This window comes from Mustela nivalis (assembly GCF_964662115.1).
Source record: "Mustela nivalis genome assembly, chromosome: 20".
In the NCBI taxonomy this organism is placed as follows: Eukaryota; Metazoa; Chordata; class Mammalia; order Carnivora; family Mustelidae; genus Mustela; species Mustela nivalis.
This window is the reverse complement of record NC_139039.1, coordinates 3,525,825-3,543,077: the sequence shown is the minus strand read 5'-3', so window position 1 is coordinate 3,543,077 and position 17,253 is coordinate 3,525,825. Positions and strand designations below refer to the sequence as shown.

At 43.2% G+C, this 17,253-nt stretch overlaps 1 protein-coding gene across 3 annotated transcripts in view; it reads left to right on the top strand.

The window, feature by feature from the left end:
• The first annotated feature begins 15,679 nt into the window (after nucleotides 1–15,679).
• CSGALNACT1 (chondroitin sulfate N-acetylgalactosaminyltransferase 1) overlaps nucleotides 15,680–17,253 on the top strand; it is a 339,942-nt gene continuing 338,368 nt past the window's right edge. For 2 of the 3 annotated variants that reach the window (XM_082715181.1, XM_082715190.1), the window contains exon 1: nucleotides 15,681–15,823. The gene's annotated coding sequence lies outside the window, so the exon portion shown is untranslated. Of the gene's footprint in view, nucleotides 15,824–17,253 lie in introns of all 3 variants that reach the window. The other variant, XM_082715176.1, reaches the window with a different exon arrangement.

Genomic DNA, 17,253 nt, shown 5'->3' with positions numbered 1-17,253 from the left:
ATCTTCTTACATCTTGGGCTGATTTGGGTGAGATCAGTATTCAGAGTGGTCTGGTAGATATCCAGCTCAATTCAGAGGACTGGTTGAAATAGGATCCCCTACTCCTCTGCCATCTTTGCATCTCCTTTTTTTTTTTTTTTTTTTAAGATTTTATTCATTTATTTGACAGAGACAGAGAAGAGCAAGTGAGAGCAAGCATGAGTGGGGTGAGAGACAGAGGGAGAAGGAGAAGCAGACTCCCTATTGAGCAGGAAGTCTGATGTGGGGCCCATCCCAGAACCCTGGGATCATGACCTGAGATGAAGGCTGACATTTAGCCAACTGAGCCACCCAGGCGCTCCTAGATTTATTTTCATTCATGTCACTTGGTACATGACACATTCCTGCAACCCTCAGTTTGTTTCCTAGAGTTAAGGGTCTCTCATGGTTTGTCTCCCTCTCTGATTTCATCTTGTTTTAGGTTTTCCTCTCTCCCCTTATGATCCTCTATTTGTTTCCTAAATTCCACATATGAGTGAGATTATAGGATAATTGTCTTTCTCTACTTGATTTGTTTTGCTTAGTGTAATCCCCTCTAGTTCCAACCATGTTGTAGCAGATGGCAAGATTTCATTCTTTCTGATGGCTGAGTAATATTCCATGGTACCTAGATATACCTCTTCTTTATCCATTCATCTGTTGATGGACATCTGGGCTCTTTCCATAGTTTGGCTATTGTGGACATTACCCTTATAAACATTCAGGTACATGTGCCCCTTCTTTTCACTACATTTGTATATTTGTGGTAAATTCCTAGTAGTGCAATTGCTGGGTTGCTGATAGCTCTATTGTCAACTTTTTGAGGAACCTCCATACTATTTGCCAGAGTGGCTGCACAAGCTTGCATTCCCAAGATTTGGCTGATTTTAATAAGTTGGAATTATGAGGGCCTAAGCCCAGGATAATTTCTTCAGAAAGGATTTGCTTTATGTTCTGGTATGTGCCAGAGAGGGGACAATTTAGCTGCCTAGAGAGCATTCAACTTAATGTGGGTCTTAGCTCTCAGACTTTGTGGTGAGCTCCAGGATTGTGGATTTTTCTATTTTTTCTTTCAGTTCTATTGGTTTTTGCTTTTTGTGCTTTGAACCTCTGTTCCTAAGTGTATTCACATTTAGGATTGTTATGTCTCTCGGTGAACTGACTCTCATAATTATGTGATTCCTGTCTGTATCCTGGATAATATTTCTTGTTCTGAAGTCTACTTTGTCTGATATTAATATAACCACTCAATTTTCCTTTGGTTAGCATTCACATGGTATATCTTTCCCTACTCTTTTACTTTTGACCTATCTATGTCTTTTTTTTTTTTTTAAGATTTTATTTATTTATTTGACAGAGAGAGATCACAAGTAGGCAGAGAGGTAGGCAGAGAGAGTGGGTGGGGAAGCAGGCTCCCTGGTGAGCAGAGGCTCGATTCCAGGGCCCTGGAATCATGACCTGAGCGGAAGGCAGAGGCTTTAACCCACTGAGCTACCCAGCACCCCTCCCCCCCATCCCCTGGCTGTGTCTTTGTATTTTTTTTTTAAACTTTTTTTTTTCTTTTATCAGAGAGAGTGAGCACAGGCAGACAGAGTGGCAGGCGGAGGCAGAAGCAGGCTTCCTGCTGAGCCAGGAGCCTGATGTGGGACTCGATCCCAGGATGCTAGGATCATGACCTGAGCCGAAGGCAGCTGCTTAACCAACAACTGAGCCACCCAGGCGTCCCATGTGTCTTTGTATTTAAAGTTAGTTTCTTGTAGACAGCATATAACTGACCCTTGCTTTTTATTTTTATTTATTTTATTTTATTTTTTTAAAAGATTTTATTTATTTATTTGTCAGAGAGAGAGTGAGCGAGAGTGAGCACAGGCAGAGTGGAAGGCAGAGTCAGAGGGAGAAACAGGCTCCCCGCGGAGCAAGGAGCCCGATGTGGGACTCGATCCCAGGACGCTGGGATCATGACCTGAGCCGAAGGCAGCTGCCTAACCAACTGAGCCACCCAGGCGTCCCGACCCTTGCTTTTTAAAAATTATTCTAATCTACCTATTTGTCTCTTAATTGATTCTTTTTTTTTTTTAAGAGTTTATTTATTTATTTATTTGACAGACAGAGATCACAAGTAGGCAGAGAGGCAGGCAGAGAGAGAGGAGGAAGCAGGCTCCCTGCTGAGCAGAGAGCCTGATGCGAGATTCAATCCCAGGACCCTGGGATCATGACCCGAGCTGAAGACAGAGGCTTAACCCACTGAGCCACCCAGGCGCCCCTCTTAATTGTATCTTAAGTTAGTTTTATTGTATGGAACTTATGCAAGATGGGCCTAAAATTCCCAAGTTGAAAAATTTTCCTAAGCACTATTGGTATAATAATTTATTAATAATTAGGTGAATCAAAAATTACTAGATTAATCCACAAAAGTTCTAAATGTTGTCCACTGTTATTTAGCACAAATAGCATAAAATGTTTAAGGTTTACCTAGATTCTGCCCAATACATTTATTGAATGTTTACTAGTCAACTCTGTATCAGGTTGCCAGCCTAGCTGAAAAGCAGAAAATACTCTCTTGACCTGTGTGATTTCACCCTTTCTTTCCCATTTTCCTTCTGAAATGATCAGTAGAATTGGGAGTGATATAACCAGTTTCTCAATACCCCAGAGGCTGCTTAGAGGACTCTCTGTGACTGGCTTTTTAATTGCCTGTGGTAATGTTTGCCCCAGGTTTGCACATAATTAGAATCAGGGTATATTTTGAATAGCGTATTGAAGCTCCACCTGGAAGATGGGAGTTAACATACCCATCTCACCCTCTTTCTCATCTCCACGTTCCCATTTGGTGCTGTAGTGAGTGGCACAGCAGCACCCCTGGGTGTTGCTATACCAGCGAGAGCCACATGGGCTTTGGAGCCCAGATGGCTGGTATTAAAATCCTGGCTCAGCTACTGATTTGCTCTGAGACTCCTAAATAGATTCAAATTCCCAAGCATCAAATATATAGTAGATGCTAATCACTGACCCCTGTCCCATTAAATAATTTAGAACCGCAAGGATGATGCGAAGCCTATTTTTAAAGATAAAAAGGATCTTGGAAAGTTATTAGAGTAACTTTCCAGGAAATTTTTATTATGGAAAATTTCAACCACACTCAAAAGTAGAGTAGTATAATAAATCCTCATGTTCTCATCACCCAAACAGTTTGCCAATCTCGTTTTACCTACCTCCCAGCTCATTTTTTTTCTTTCGTTTTTCTGAAGCATTTCAAAGCAAATCATAGATATCAGATCATGAAGGCCATAAATAGTCCAGTATGCAAATAAATCTTTTTAAAATTACATCCACCAATCCTTTCTTAGTCTCACTCCCTCCTTATTAGATTAGGAAACTTAGAGGATTAGTGACTTGCTCAAGGCCATATAATTAGTGGCAGAAGTAGAGCTAGAACTTTAGTGCTCCTAATAATCCTACATTCTTTCCCTTACCATGTTGCTGATGCAGATTACCTATTTACCAGCTAAAAAGAAAAAAAAATGCAATTAGATTATCTACCAATCTCTTGCATCAGGATCACTTGGGGGAAATATTAAAAATGTAGATTCCTGAGCCCTTAGTCCCAGAGGCTCTAATTCCTTATGGGTGAGCTAGAGCCAGTGGTTTGCTGGAGCCGATTTATACTGGCTCTTTAGAACCAACTATTAAATTTTAAGGGATTTTAAAGTTACCAAAATAATTAAAAATTAAATTATATAAGCTGATAGTTAAGTAAGTTATATTAAAACAAAGGTAATAAATATTCAAAACCCGCTTTCTACAGACTTTACTACACTTTACCGGTATCTATGCTTTTGAGGTGATGTCCTTCGTATCTGTATGGTGGAAATACCGTATAATGGTGTGTGCAGACATCTGTCCTCAACTGCATGTTCAGCGTCACTTGAAATTCACCATGTGGGACATTTATGCCATGGAAATTAACGAATTTCACTCAGCAACGGGAGTTGTTGTTTTGTTTATGGTCTAGACTTCAGAAAGTACAGGAGAAAGTGTTAATAATGTAGATTAAGTGTGTCATGTTTATGGCCATCATAAATAGTTCAAAATATGAGGAAATATTAAAAAAAACTGTTACACAATTCAGTAAGGAAATCTCTCACATTACTAGTAAATGATATTTTACTTCAGTATTATTCAGTCATGTAAATGGAAATATTAACTAATATTCATGTCACTTGCTCATCAACTGCAACCATGGACTGGCTATAGATAGGGTTTGGGGAATATCAACCAAAGCATTCTATAAGAATGAGAATTAGATTATGAAATTTATAAAAACAAAATTTTAAAACATGGAATATATTATCATCTGTAAATTATATGTCAAAATCTATTTTATCAGCAAAATATATTATGATGCATGTATAAAATCACTACATTGTTTTGTTTTTTGTGTTTTTGGGGAGCTAGTTATTAAACATTTTCCAACACACCTCTGTCTGAAACACAAGAATCTACATTTTTTAAAAAAAAAATTTTTTTTTTTTTAAGATTTTATTTATTTATTTGACAGAGAGAGATCACAAGTAGGCAGAGAGGCAGGCAGAGAGAGAGAGGAGGAAGCAGGCTCCCTGCTGAGCAGAGAGCCTGATGCGGGACTCGATCCCAGGACCCTGAGATCATGACCTGAGCCGAAGGCAGCGGCTTAACCCACTGAGCCACCCAGGCGCCCAAGAATCTACATTTAAAGGAACATCTCAGGTAATCTTATGTCTACTAAATTTGGAGAACCAGTGTTTTAGTCATAGACCAAAAAGATCAGGATCATTCAATTAGTTTCCAAAAGTTCTTCCTAATTCTTAACTGAAAGCCGCATACAAAAATTGTTCTTTCAAACACAGAAGCCTATTAAAAAATTTTTAAATAATATACAATAAACAACACATATTTGGAGTGTACAGTTTGCCAAGTTTTGACATTACCAAGTTTTGAGAAAACTATTACTATAATCAAGATTGTGAAGATATTATCACCTATAAAAGTTTTCTCATGTCCTTTTAAAATTTTTTTTAAATTTAAATTTTTTTTTAAAGATTTTATTTATTTATTTGACAAACAGAGATCACAAGTAGGCAGAGAGGCAGAGAGGGGGCGGGGGAAGCAGACTCCCTGCTGAGCAGAGAGCGTGATTTGGGGCTCGGTCCTGGACTTTGGGATCATGACCTGAGCTGAAGGCAGAGGATTTAACCTACTGAACCACCAAGGCACCCCAGTTTTCTCATGTCCTTTTATAATTCTTCCCTCTATTCCTTTCTGCCTACCCCATGTTCAAGCACCTCCAGTCTTCCTTTCTGTCACCGCAGATTACTTTGCATTTGCTAGAATTTTATATAAATGAAATCATACAATATGTCCTTTTTGGTCTGGCTTCTTTCAGTTGTCATAACTGTTTTGAGATTTATCTATGTTGTTGAGCAAATAGCTTATCTTTATTCTGGATAGTATTCTGTTCCATGGATAAACCACAATTTCTTTTTTTTTTTTTTTAAGAAGAAATATGAATGAATTTCTTTAAAACTCGAGAGTAGGGAAAAGCCATAATTTTTCTTCATTCAACTCTTTTTTTTTTTATTTTTATTTTTTAAGATTTTATTTATTTATTTGACAGAGAGATCACAAGTAGGCAGAGAGGCAGGCAGAGAGAGAGAGAGGAGGAAGCAGGCTCCCCGCTGAGCAGAGAGCCCGATGCGGGACTCGATCCCAGGACCCTGAGATCACGACCTGAGCCGAAGGCAGCGGCTTAACCCACTGAGCCACCCAGGCGCCCCTCTTCATTCAACTCTTGATGGACATTTGGGTTGTTTGCAACTTTGCCTATTACAAATAATGCTGCTCTGAATATTTGTATTAATCTTTGTTTTGACAGGCATTTCTTTTTCTTTTTCCCTTTTTCTTTTTTTAATAAACAAGTGAAATTTGACATTTTATTTATTTTTTTTTTTTAAGAGGGGGGAGAGAGAGAGAAAGAGCATGCACGAGTTGGGGGAGGAGGGGAGAGAGAGGGAGAAGAAGACGGTTCATTGAGCAGGGGCCCAGGACCCAGAGATCGAGCTGAGCTGAAATCGACTCAGATGCTTAACTGACTGAGCTACCCAGGTGCCCTGCATTTCCTTTTCTTTTGGGTAAATACCTCAGAGTGAAATGGTTGGATCATATGGGTGATATGTGTGTAACTTAAAGGAACTGCCAGACTGTTTTCTGAAGTGTCAGAGGCCATTTCCCCCCACCCTTTTTTTTGATGGTGAGAAAACGAGTGGTTCTGACATTGGGTCGAGATTTTTATGTGAGCCCGAGAAGGCAACACAACTTGGATTAAATTCTTTAAATAATTACTTAGTCTTTAGTTAGTGGGAGTGGGAAGAAACTAGTGTATAGCAGTGAACTTTGAACAGTGTTAGGATCATTTATTCAATTTACGTCATTGGATGATGATAAATTTGTTTGATTTTCCATTTTTCTATGGTTCTTGTTTGCACTTCTGTTTCCTTTTGTGATTTTTCTCAGCCAGAAAAATATTAAAAGGTTTAAAATTTTAGATAATAAACTCATTAACTTCAGTAAACATTATGCCATATATTACTTGATTTCAGAAAATCAGCTGAAGGCAAGTAGTTACTCTTTAGCACATAGACATTGACAAGATACTCAACAGAGATAAATGTATGTGTGCAGGGGTGTGCATGGAGTTTCTTTTCCCATTCCAGGAAGTTGTCTATTTCAAGACTAGTGAGACCAATTACATTTTACTCAGGTTTAACTGGAGCTACAGTTCAGATTTATTTTGGAGATATGTTTGTCTCCTCTTATGGATTGTTACTCTAAAAAGCTGTGTGGCTGGTCCCTTGGTTTATCTGTCTCTGAGTGGTCCGTTTGGAGAAAGACAATCCAACATCCAAGAGTAGGTATGCTATTATTATACCAATAGGCTTCACATCTAGAATGGCAGGGCCATAGTTAATGTCCCCTGAAGCATAACTAGAAATTCAGAACTGCAGGAGGCTTCTGTGGGGAGGTGACCACTGGCAACCCCGACTAGGAAACACTGGCCTGTGTAAGTGTGACGACTTCTTAATCACTTCAAAATACGGTGTTATTTCCCAGTGTTTCTCAGAGCTGGTTGCTTGGTGGCAGGCTTGGAAGAGGGTGCACCTTGCCAGTGATGGTGCTGGCTGGCTCCGGCTTCAGAGACTTCCCAGGAAGTTGGCTCTAGCAGCCTCTTCCTTCTCCAAAGAGGCGACATGGGCGACTCACCCAAGAGTTAATGGACACATGCCCAGTTCTCTTTTGATGAAATTCAACTGCAATGTGGTGTTGTCAGATTATTTGCTTTCTTATTTTATCTGTGACCACTGTATGACTCTGAAAAAAATAGAACTGTACGTACAACAATAAGCAATATTTCCCCCTCATTCCTGGGCATTATACTCTGGCACATAGCAGAAGTTATATACAGTAAACATCTTCAAAAAGCTCTTTATCAGTGAGGGAGCAGTTTATCTCTCTGTGCCCAATCCAGATAAAAACTCTATCTGGAGAGAAGCACTGTTTATAGATCTTGGGACTGGTAGTCTTCCAAGATGCTAGTAAAAAAATTAGGAATAGGAAGTATTTGTTCTGTGACAAGGAAGAGAAACAAAAAGTCTCCTTTATTTTGTTAGGTAAACATTTTTAGTCTGACTCCAGTTTTTGGCTTAATGAACTGAGAATCAATGACGTTGATTATCACCTCAGAGTACAAAACATGGTGTCATGTGACCAAAGAACAAAGCAAATGACTGAAGAAGCAGATCCATGAATTCAAATCTTGTTTAATTTTCCATTGTAATACTTTGTCACACTTCTTGATAACTCTAATCAGTTATTATTTCAAACATTAGAAGAACACAGGGAGGATAGCTAAGGAGCACTGGACTCGGAGTCAGGTGGGCTAGATCTCAATTTTGGATTTACCGTGTTCTCAGAGGGGAGTGTTGGAGAGATAAGTGGTTCCCAACTTTTCCACCACAAAGAGTCTATTTTATTACTTTTCCCCTATCTATGATGTTTTGAAAGATTTTATGAGGCAGGGATGTGTCATGGGGAATGGGTGTGAATCCTGGCCCCCTAGCTTACTAGCAATGTGACCTTGGGAAAACCGTATAACCTTTCTAAGTTTCAGGTTCCCCATAGGTTGTGGCCAGTATATAAATATATTTGGGCCTAGAACAGTGCCTGAAATGATAAAAAACAAAAATCTTAACAATAGTAATATTGTTGTTGTCGTTATTTGAACTAACCAGATAGAAGAATTGGTCCTTCTGAGAGTTGACTAACAATCCTACTCACAGTGCCCAAAGGCATCCAGCAGATGTTGGTCTGAGTGATGTACCTGTAAGAGGGTGTGGAAGTGGACAACAGGAGTTTGGGTGCCGAGATGGTACTGTTTTTCAGGTGCAGAGAGCTAAGCTAAATTTTGCTGGAGCTGTCAAGGTTGGAGCAAGATTCAGTTAGGGAAGAGTATTGCAGGTGGAAGAAGTGAAACTGAACAAAGGAACCCGCAGAGAACCAAACCAAGAAGGGATCAGGGCCCAGGTTGGATAGTCGGTCTTCAGAGCAAAGATTGTTCTCAGAGGAGGACTTAGAACCCCAGAAAAGCAAGCCCAATCCTTAATACTGCCGGAAAAGGAAGATGCTAAGGGGAGAGGCTGTAGCTGATGGTAGGCAGATGCGCTCAGTGGACACAGCCTGAGGGCAGCAAGACCAATGACACCCCCTACTCCATGTTGAGACTGTGGATCCTAAATTTGGTAATGCCGTATTTGTTTAGGACAAACTTGGGGTTAAACACAGCTGGGTCTGCCGATGAAAGGTCTTGAGATCCTATAACAACAATGATTTTTTCATTTGCAGTCACATTTTTTTTTTACAAAAATTTCATCTCTGGCCCATCCCTATTTAAACCAAAGATACACCATTATTAAAGGAACATAATAAATTTACTTTATTGCTTGAATTACTGATAGGGTTGTGATGCTAAAAACCAATCAGGACAAATGAACATGTAGGCACTTATGCTCTGTTCCTGGTTTCTGGCTATTGTTTTTGATGCTGAGGTTGATGATATGCTGGAAACTCTGTGCATGGTGACAGGGTCAACATTTGCATCCTAGTAAGTCCTACAAAGTCATCAACAGCAAAGCGACTTGAGTCCATTGTAAAATGTCAGTGTAACAACACAGATTTTATGATTGCAGTAGAAAACAGGGAAACTTAGTATTTAGTTAGCTGATGTTGTCCCATCGTGGGTATATATACCTTTCCTGTTGGCTTTTTGAAATGATTATCATGGCTCATCTACAGCTAAAGTAACTTCTTAACAAACCTAGTAGATGCTATAGGACTTTATGCTTGTGACCATCATCCGCCTCTTAAAGGTCTCTGGCTCCAGAGACACCTCTTGTTTCTCCTGTCCTTGTCACCATTCCTTCCCAGTTTTCTTTATAGAGCATCCTTTCTTGGCTCATTAATTCTAATGTTTCCCTGCATTGTGCTCTCAGCACCTTTCTTCATTTTATGTACTTTCACTAGCTGTTCTTTTCATTCTCATGTAGATGATTCTATTTTTGTCTGTGGAAGACTCCCTACTCTATTATCTCTGGTCTTAGCCTCTCCTGAATTCCAGCTTGCTATCCTGGTTGATAGCCAAACTCTCTTTTGGGGGTATCCCACAGATTCCATAAGCTTAGCCATTTTTCACACTGATTTTCCCATTGGCTTAAATCTACCATAACTCATCCCTGCACTCCCACCCAGAGCTGGGGACATGTTGACCTCCCTTTAGGCCTCATGCAGGACTTCTCAGAGGTGGGCTCAGAATAATTAGAGTCCTTCCAGCTAGCAGGAAAGCCTGTTGATCAGGCAACTAACAGTTACCGAATCTGCTCACATACACACATTCCCAACTCACAAAAATTCACATGATAAGTTCCTTATCTAGCATTCAAAGTCCCCCATAATCTCGACTCAGGCCATTTTTAGGCTTTTACTTTTCCCCCTAAATGTGGCCTATGTTCTGGCCATGATAGACGTGCACAGTGCCTTCCTATCTTTGCTATACTGGTCAGGCATTACTTCTCGGGTACTCTCCTATTTTCTCTGCCCATCAAAATCCTATCCATCATACAAGATCTGTCTGAAAAACTACTTTTAACGTGAAACCATCCATGGGCACCTTGCGGTTGGGGGTGTCTCTCTCACTCTCTTTCCCTCCTTCAAATTCCTCCTAGATTTTGAGTTCCTTGAGGTTAAGGACAAGGGCTACATCATTTTTGTAGTTTCCATGGTGCCTGGCACACACTAACTGCTTCACTTACTGTTACTGGAGGACTAATGATTTGACTAAACCATTTTCTGGCTGTGTTTACAATAAAGCCAAATGCGTCTTATACAGTAAGGAGAGTGACCCTGGTATCATTTGGTTTGAAGGCAAAGTTTGTTCTGTAGTTCTGCGTGTGGTCATACAAAATGAATCCCTTCTGTGCACAGGTTTTAGATACATGTGAGAAATAAGAAAAGGAGGGGCACCTGGGTGGCTCAGTCGGTTAATCGCCCACCTTCGGCTCAGGTCGTGATCCCAGGCTTCTGCTCAGGGAGCCTGTTTCTCCCTTTCCTTCCCGCCTCACCCCCTGCTTGTGCTGGCTCACTCTCTCTCTCTCAAATAAAGAAATAAAGTCTTTAAAAGAAAAGGAACTATTCTTGTTCCTAAAGTTGGTACAGCCTGTTTTCCACGTCATCATCATTGCCTTTCTGTGTCCTTTTCACTTTTGGTGGATATCCTACTTGTTGCTTCTCCCGTAGGCACTTTTTCCTCTTTTTGGACCTATTGATTTAACTGTACTTGCCCTTCCTGTGGCCAGGCCATATTACTGTTCAGTGTTAGTATTTTATACAGCAGCTCTGCTGTTCTAATATCCCTGCATACATCAGTGTTAGTATTTTATACAGCAGCTCTGCTGTTCTAATATCCCTGAATACATCTTTATACATCCTGTTTCTACTGTCTGCAATAGAGACAGTATGTATTGTTGGAACATATCCTCTTATTAATGGAAATTATTGACACGGTGTATATTTGTAGCAGTGAAAGGGCACAGAGTGAGGTCTGGAGGTGGGACAGGACTTGCAGATACTGACTTAAATGATAAAAGGTCTACATTTTTTTAACCATTTTATTTTTCTAAGTAATCTCTACACCCAATGTGAGGCTCAAACTCATAGGAGTTGCACATTCCATGGAGTGAGCCAGCCAGATGCTCCATTAAATGGTGTATTTTTTTTTTTTTTGAAGATGCTAATAATCCTTGGAAAGAAACACAATAATAATTGAAAATAGTCTATCCATCAGGGTTAAAAAAATTCAAGCTGCAGTGAAAGCCACAGAGATTTGAGTCATCCAAGGGACATGTCTGAGTGTTCCTGGTTTTCAAAAAGAAAGGCCTGCGTAAGCTTGATCTGCATGTGGGTGAATTAGTGCTACTGTAGAGAGAAAGGACATGGTTTTGAGCTGCTCTGTGTTTAGGTATCTGGATTTGATGTCAGACGGATGTAGACCAGATGTGGCTGAGTCTCTGGTGCTTCCCTGCTTGGGTTTTTCTGCAGTTCCCTCTGTAACCCTTTAGTTTTCTTCTCGAGGTGGGGGGTGTTTGGGTAGTGGCAATGCTGAGTGCACAGAAGGAGAATGGAAAAGTCAACCGGTGAAGCACTCATGTCTTCGACGGCTTTCCTGTGAAATCTGTTTCTGTGGACAGTACTACCCTGGGAACTGCTCCACTTGTTTGCCGTTAGGAGAAGACAGCTTGGGAGGAGTTTCCTGAGGAGAGCAGGCCTTCTTCTAGCTCTGCTCCTGCACTGACCCCGAGGATAACAGAGCATGTAAGATTGAAAATATTATGAACCAACTCATTGATTCTGATGTGTATAGCTAAAGAAGTGAACATAAAACATGCAAAAGAAGTGAAAAATCATCCGTGATTCAGTCAACAGAGTTTAATGGAGTCCCACTGTGTTTGAGTAAGTGTTTATGGAATGGGGTTTTCAACACCTGTGATTTTTTTTTTTTCCTAGAAAAACAAAATTTGCCTTTTTGGGTCACACATTATTTATTTTACTCATTTTAAATGAAAACATAGTTGGAACTATAGTGCATATTTTCAAGATTTCTGAAGAAGACTCTAGAATATAATTAGATCCTATCTCAATGACTCACTACTCACAGTACACCATCTGGCCAGTCTTCATGTTTTGAGTACAATACCCCTCTCCCATCTAATGAGCTACCTCTGACTACACAGCACCTTTGCTGTGATTTAAGAAATCAGATAACCCTGATTATTAGAGCTATGTAAAGTAAGAGTCAACACAGCTTGAGGGACTGCGTGAGAGCTTCTCTTATAAAGTAAAGAAATTGAGTTTTAATGAGTAAGTTTTACAACTGCTCTTTTAGCTCCTGGATGGCTCTGGGTCAAGGTTCTCAAGGCTCCTGGTGAGGCGAAGTCTCACTTTTTGCACTTAAAATTTAATATTCATGAAGTATATATATTTTAAAAATCACATATTATTATATATATTTTACATTTTATAAACGTAAAAGTTTGACATCTTATATATTGGTTTAGAATGTATTTTTATATGGACTGGTTTTTCCCTCAAGGGGGTAAAATCAGTCCAGCATCATAACCTTACTGATTTACAGAACTTTCTATATATTTCTGTATTGTTACCACATTACTAGCATAATATGAAGGTGGAAGAACCTTTATAATATGTTTGGGGAATCCAATAACATATTCAGATTCCTAAATCATTATGCTTATGAAAATGTTTATGTAAGAGTACTGCCCCTAAAAGCTAAAATTTAGGTAGAAAACTTCTTTTAAAATTCAATCTTATAAATTGGTTTTTAACATCTACATCTGGTGTTCAACCTATTTATTCTGGTCCTTTGGTCTCTCAAGTCTAAAGGAACCCCTCTTCCTTCTGGTAACAGGGTTAATTCTGCAAGCTGTCATTATAGAACAGGAGCTGCCGGGGCAAGCTGGTTGGCCTTTCCCCTCATTCACTGCTGTTTCTGCTAATGATGAAGACCGAGGGTGACTGACAGACCCTGCTTCATTATAGTGGCCCTCAAAAGGATAATCCAAATAATATCTACTACATAATAATTGAAATAATATTTATTTTTCTAGTATCTCCAGAAAAATGTATTTTTAAATTTTTTATTTTTATTTTTTAAGATTTATTTGAAAGAGAGAGAGAGTACCCACGAGAGGGGAGGAGGGAGAGGGAGAGGGAGAATCCTATCCCACAACTCCGATCACAACCCAAGCCAAAATCACGAGTTGGACACCCAGCCAACGAGTCGCCCAGGCACCCCCGAAAAATGTAACTTTTCTTGCATTATGCTCTTAATTGTGTAGTTTTATCACTTTTTCGACTACTATATTTTTAATTAATTATTAATTAATTAATTAATTAATTTTTTTAGCTTCGACTACCATATTTTTTCATGTACCACCTATTGTCACAATGTACCCAGAGGCCCCAGCTAGCACTGGCTTTACGACTTTTGATATACAGACTTATACTGATTCATATTGACACATACATTGCTGTGCTGATCTATTTGGAGAATCTCTTCAGGTACCTTTACAAGTAAGTTATGCCCCCCTAAAGGAAATGCAATTAATCCTCAAGCATTTTCCCTTTTCCTCCTAGATGGCTAGAAATGGTTGCAGCCGTGGCATTGCCTCATCACCTTCCCCAACCAGTTCTGTGTGAACCTGGAATCTGAGCCTACGAGTGTGCCAGCACAGCAGCCCTTACTCAAGTCTTTGGCCCATCTTCTAAACCAGATTCCTCCCTTCAGCCCTATTATATTGAGATTCTGGAAACATCATTGAACAGAGAGATGGAAGAAAAGGAGGAAAGAAAATTGGTGCTTTAACAACCCACCTATCAATACATGAAGGTGTGGGAATGTGTTTGGAACAACTGGAAAGGCCTGGAAGGGGTTACTTGATTACCCAGAGGACTTGACTGTGCAGGTTCTGACCTTTACACAGCTCACCACTAACTGCAGCCTCGATGTGGCCCCTCGATCTGCACACTGGGGATTGTCATGTGATTTGCCTCACAAGGTTGCTGTGAGGTAAAATATGGAGGAGGCTTGGCCAATGACTTGTACCTACATATATGTGGATGCTAAGTTAACCATTTATTTATGAGCTCCATAACCTTGCAACTTTTGGGGGGCAGTAACAGGACAGACAGTGTATTTTTCATTCATTTGGTAAACACCTTCTTCTTTCTGAAATCCCAGTTGAATTGCTGTGGGGCCTTCTGTCAGGAGGGTGATTAGCCCACTCAGGGGGATGGGGTGGGTACAGAGCCATCTGAAGTCCCAGGGCAGCATGGGTTAGAAAAAGGTTGAGCCTGGTGTGTTAGGGAGTCCTAGTAGGAAGCAAGGCTTGCTTCCGGGATGCTCTCTGCAGGTAAATAAGTGCCTGGTGGCTGCCTGAGGACTGCCTATTGCTTCCAGAATTACTATCCCATGCCCACATAAAGTCTGGTGCCTGGAAACCTCCCACGTGGGTGCTTTGAGCATTCTGCTGGTCAGACAGTGGAAGGAGCACTGCATCAGGAGTCCTATCCTAGTCCTGGTTTCTAGCTCTGGTTCTTCAGGCAGGGGGACTCTGCAAGTTGTACCTGTAAGTAGAGAGATGAGCTCTTCAGGTGATTCCTCCTTAGTCTCTTTCATTGTACTGAGAATTGGGAAACATCATAACCCCACACTCCCTCCACCCAGAGAAGTGCTGGAACACTTACAAGTGCTGGAATCCAGAGGGTCTGAGTGCGTGTGAGGGGCTTTTATTACTCAAGAGCCCACTTGCTGACTTCAGTCCTTCTGCGCCTTCTCCACCTAGGCCTCCTGGGGGCCATCAGGGGCCGTGGTCATCAGGGGTCCCTACAGAATCACCTCTCCGGTGATTCTGGTGGTGGGGTCTCAGAGCCAAAGGCTGTTTGACCTTCGCTGTCAGTAGGGATTCTCTAGTGAAGATGCTCTGACAGGGGCCACAAAGACACCGACTGCAGGATTAATGCTTCAAAGTCTAATTTGCAAAGTTTTGGTAAATCAGCTGCCCCAAGGAGGGTAGAGCTCCCACTGAGGGCGAGGGAAACAGAGGGAGGGGCGTGGGGAACTGTCCAGAAAGAGCGAGGACTACAAACTTGCAGAAAGACACGCGACCTTCTGTCCCCCGGGGTACCGGGCGTGCCGCCGTGTCGGCCCCTTCCCTCAACTCGTCCAGAGCTCAGTGCCGGTCACCTGCAGGGGACCCCCCCCCCCCCGGGCGTGCCCCCTGAGGAGAGGGGACCCGCTTCCGCCAGGGCGCCCCGCTCCGACGGGGCAGAGGATGCACTGCAGGGGGGCGGCGGGGGAAGCGGGTGGGCGCAGCGGAGCGCGACCCCCGGCCGGCAGCTGCGGCGCGAGTTCGCGGCCCGCGGGTTCCCACCCGGCGGCGGGGCGCTGGGGCTTGGCCGAGGTTCAGCCCGCCCGCCGCCGCCGCCGCCGCCGCCGCTCCCCGCCCCCCTCCCGGGTCCCTGGAGGCTCCGCGGCTGCCGGAGCGAGAGGTGGAGCCGAGCCCGCGGCGGCCGCGCAGGAGGGAAAGTTCGGCGGCGGCGGGAGCCGCGGGGACCGGCCGGGCAGCCCGGAGGGCGCCTCGGGGTGAGTCGGGTCGCCTCCCGGGGCCGCCGGGTGTGGTGCGCCGCGCGGGGGCGTCGGTGCGGCTCGCAGGTCCGCGGAGCCCGGCCCGTCTTCCTCGCGCTGCCCGGCCCGCGACCCCGGGGCGGCTGGTGCCGCGGCGGAGACGGTGCCGCGCCCGGCCTCGCGCCGTCCGCGGGCCGCGGGGGTCTGCGGGCGCCGGCGGGGGAGGGGCTCGGCGCGGCGGCGGGGCGCGGGGCGGCTCGGCGCGGCGGCGGGCGGGCGCCTTCAGGTGGACGCGCGAGGACGCGGAGCCGGCGGCCCGGGAGGGTCGCGGCCGCTGCCGCTGCTCGCCGGCGGTCCTCGGGGCTCCGCCACCCTCGGTCGTGGCCTTTGCCGGCTTAATTGCGTTCTCGGACCCTCCTGCAAAAGTGGCCACACACGTGCCGCGCGACGACTTTGCCGGAATTGGCGTTATTTTGGCCGGGATGGGGAGGGCGCGGGGGGCGTGCCGAGGGCGGCCGGTGGCTCGCGGCCTCGGAGCGGGGCGGCGGGGCGTGTGTCCGAGGGGGTGCGCGACCCGCAGGACGCCCCGCGCCGGTGTTTGTGCTGTCGTGGAGAGACGCTTCCGCGGGCATGGTCGGGGCGGTGGGGGTCTCGAAGGGCCGGGAGCGGGGAAAGCTGCGCAGAGACGAGGCGAAGTTGTTGCCGCGACCCTTCCCGCACCTGCAGCGCGTCGGTGACTTTGAAGTTCTCTTTCCATCGACGTGCGAAGGAGGAGCGACGGGAGAGAAGAGAATTTCACCGCAGTGTCTGTGCGGACACGCTGAGGCTTGGGAACACGAGTGAATGCGAGAGTGGTTATTCCACAAACCCCACTCTTTTTCTGATTGCAAAGCCTTGGAGTAGTTTTTACTTAAATGTCGCTAGGTAGGTCTAGATGATAAAGATAATTAACTGCTCTGTCACGCCTTTTTACTAGAAATTTAAATTTAATTCTACTGGATTTCTTGGATTTTGTAAACATTGTTCATATAAGGCAGTCATAATTATTATAGCATTACTTGCACCGTGAGCATTAAAAAGCCCTGGGCAGTGCTGTCTTGTTGCTAATTGGAAGGAGAAAAGTCTTTCAAACTTGGGAATAGAGCGTATAGGAAAATAAATAAATAAATAAATAAATAAAGCCTTAGTCATGAATAGTGACTCGAACACGTGTAATAATGCTTAATAGTATATGGGATCCTGTGTTGTGTTCCCAAAGAATGTCAGTTCCTGGAAAGCAAGAGGTGGGCCATACCCAATAAATATTTAATAATTCCTCTGCATCTTTAAGTTATACAGTATTGAAATACTTTAATTCTGTTCATCTTTGTGTTCCTAAGCTCATATGCCTGCTTGCAAGCTGCACTAATGGGGTTCAAAAGAAAATCTCAAACTTTGGGATTCACCAG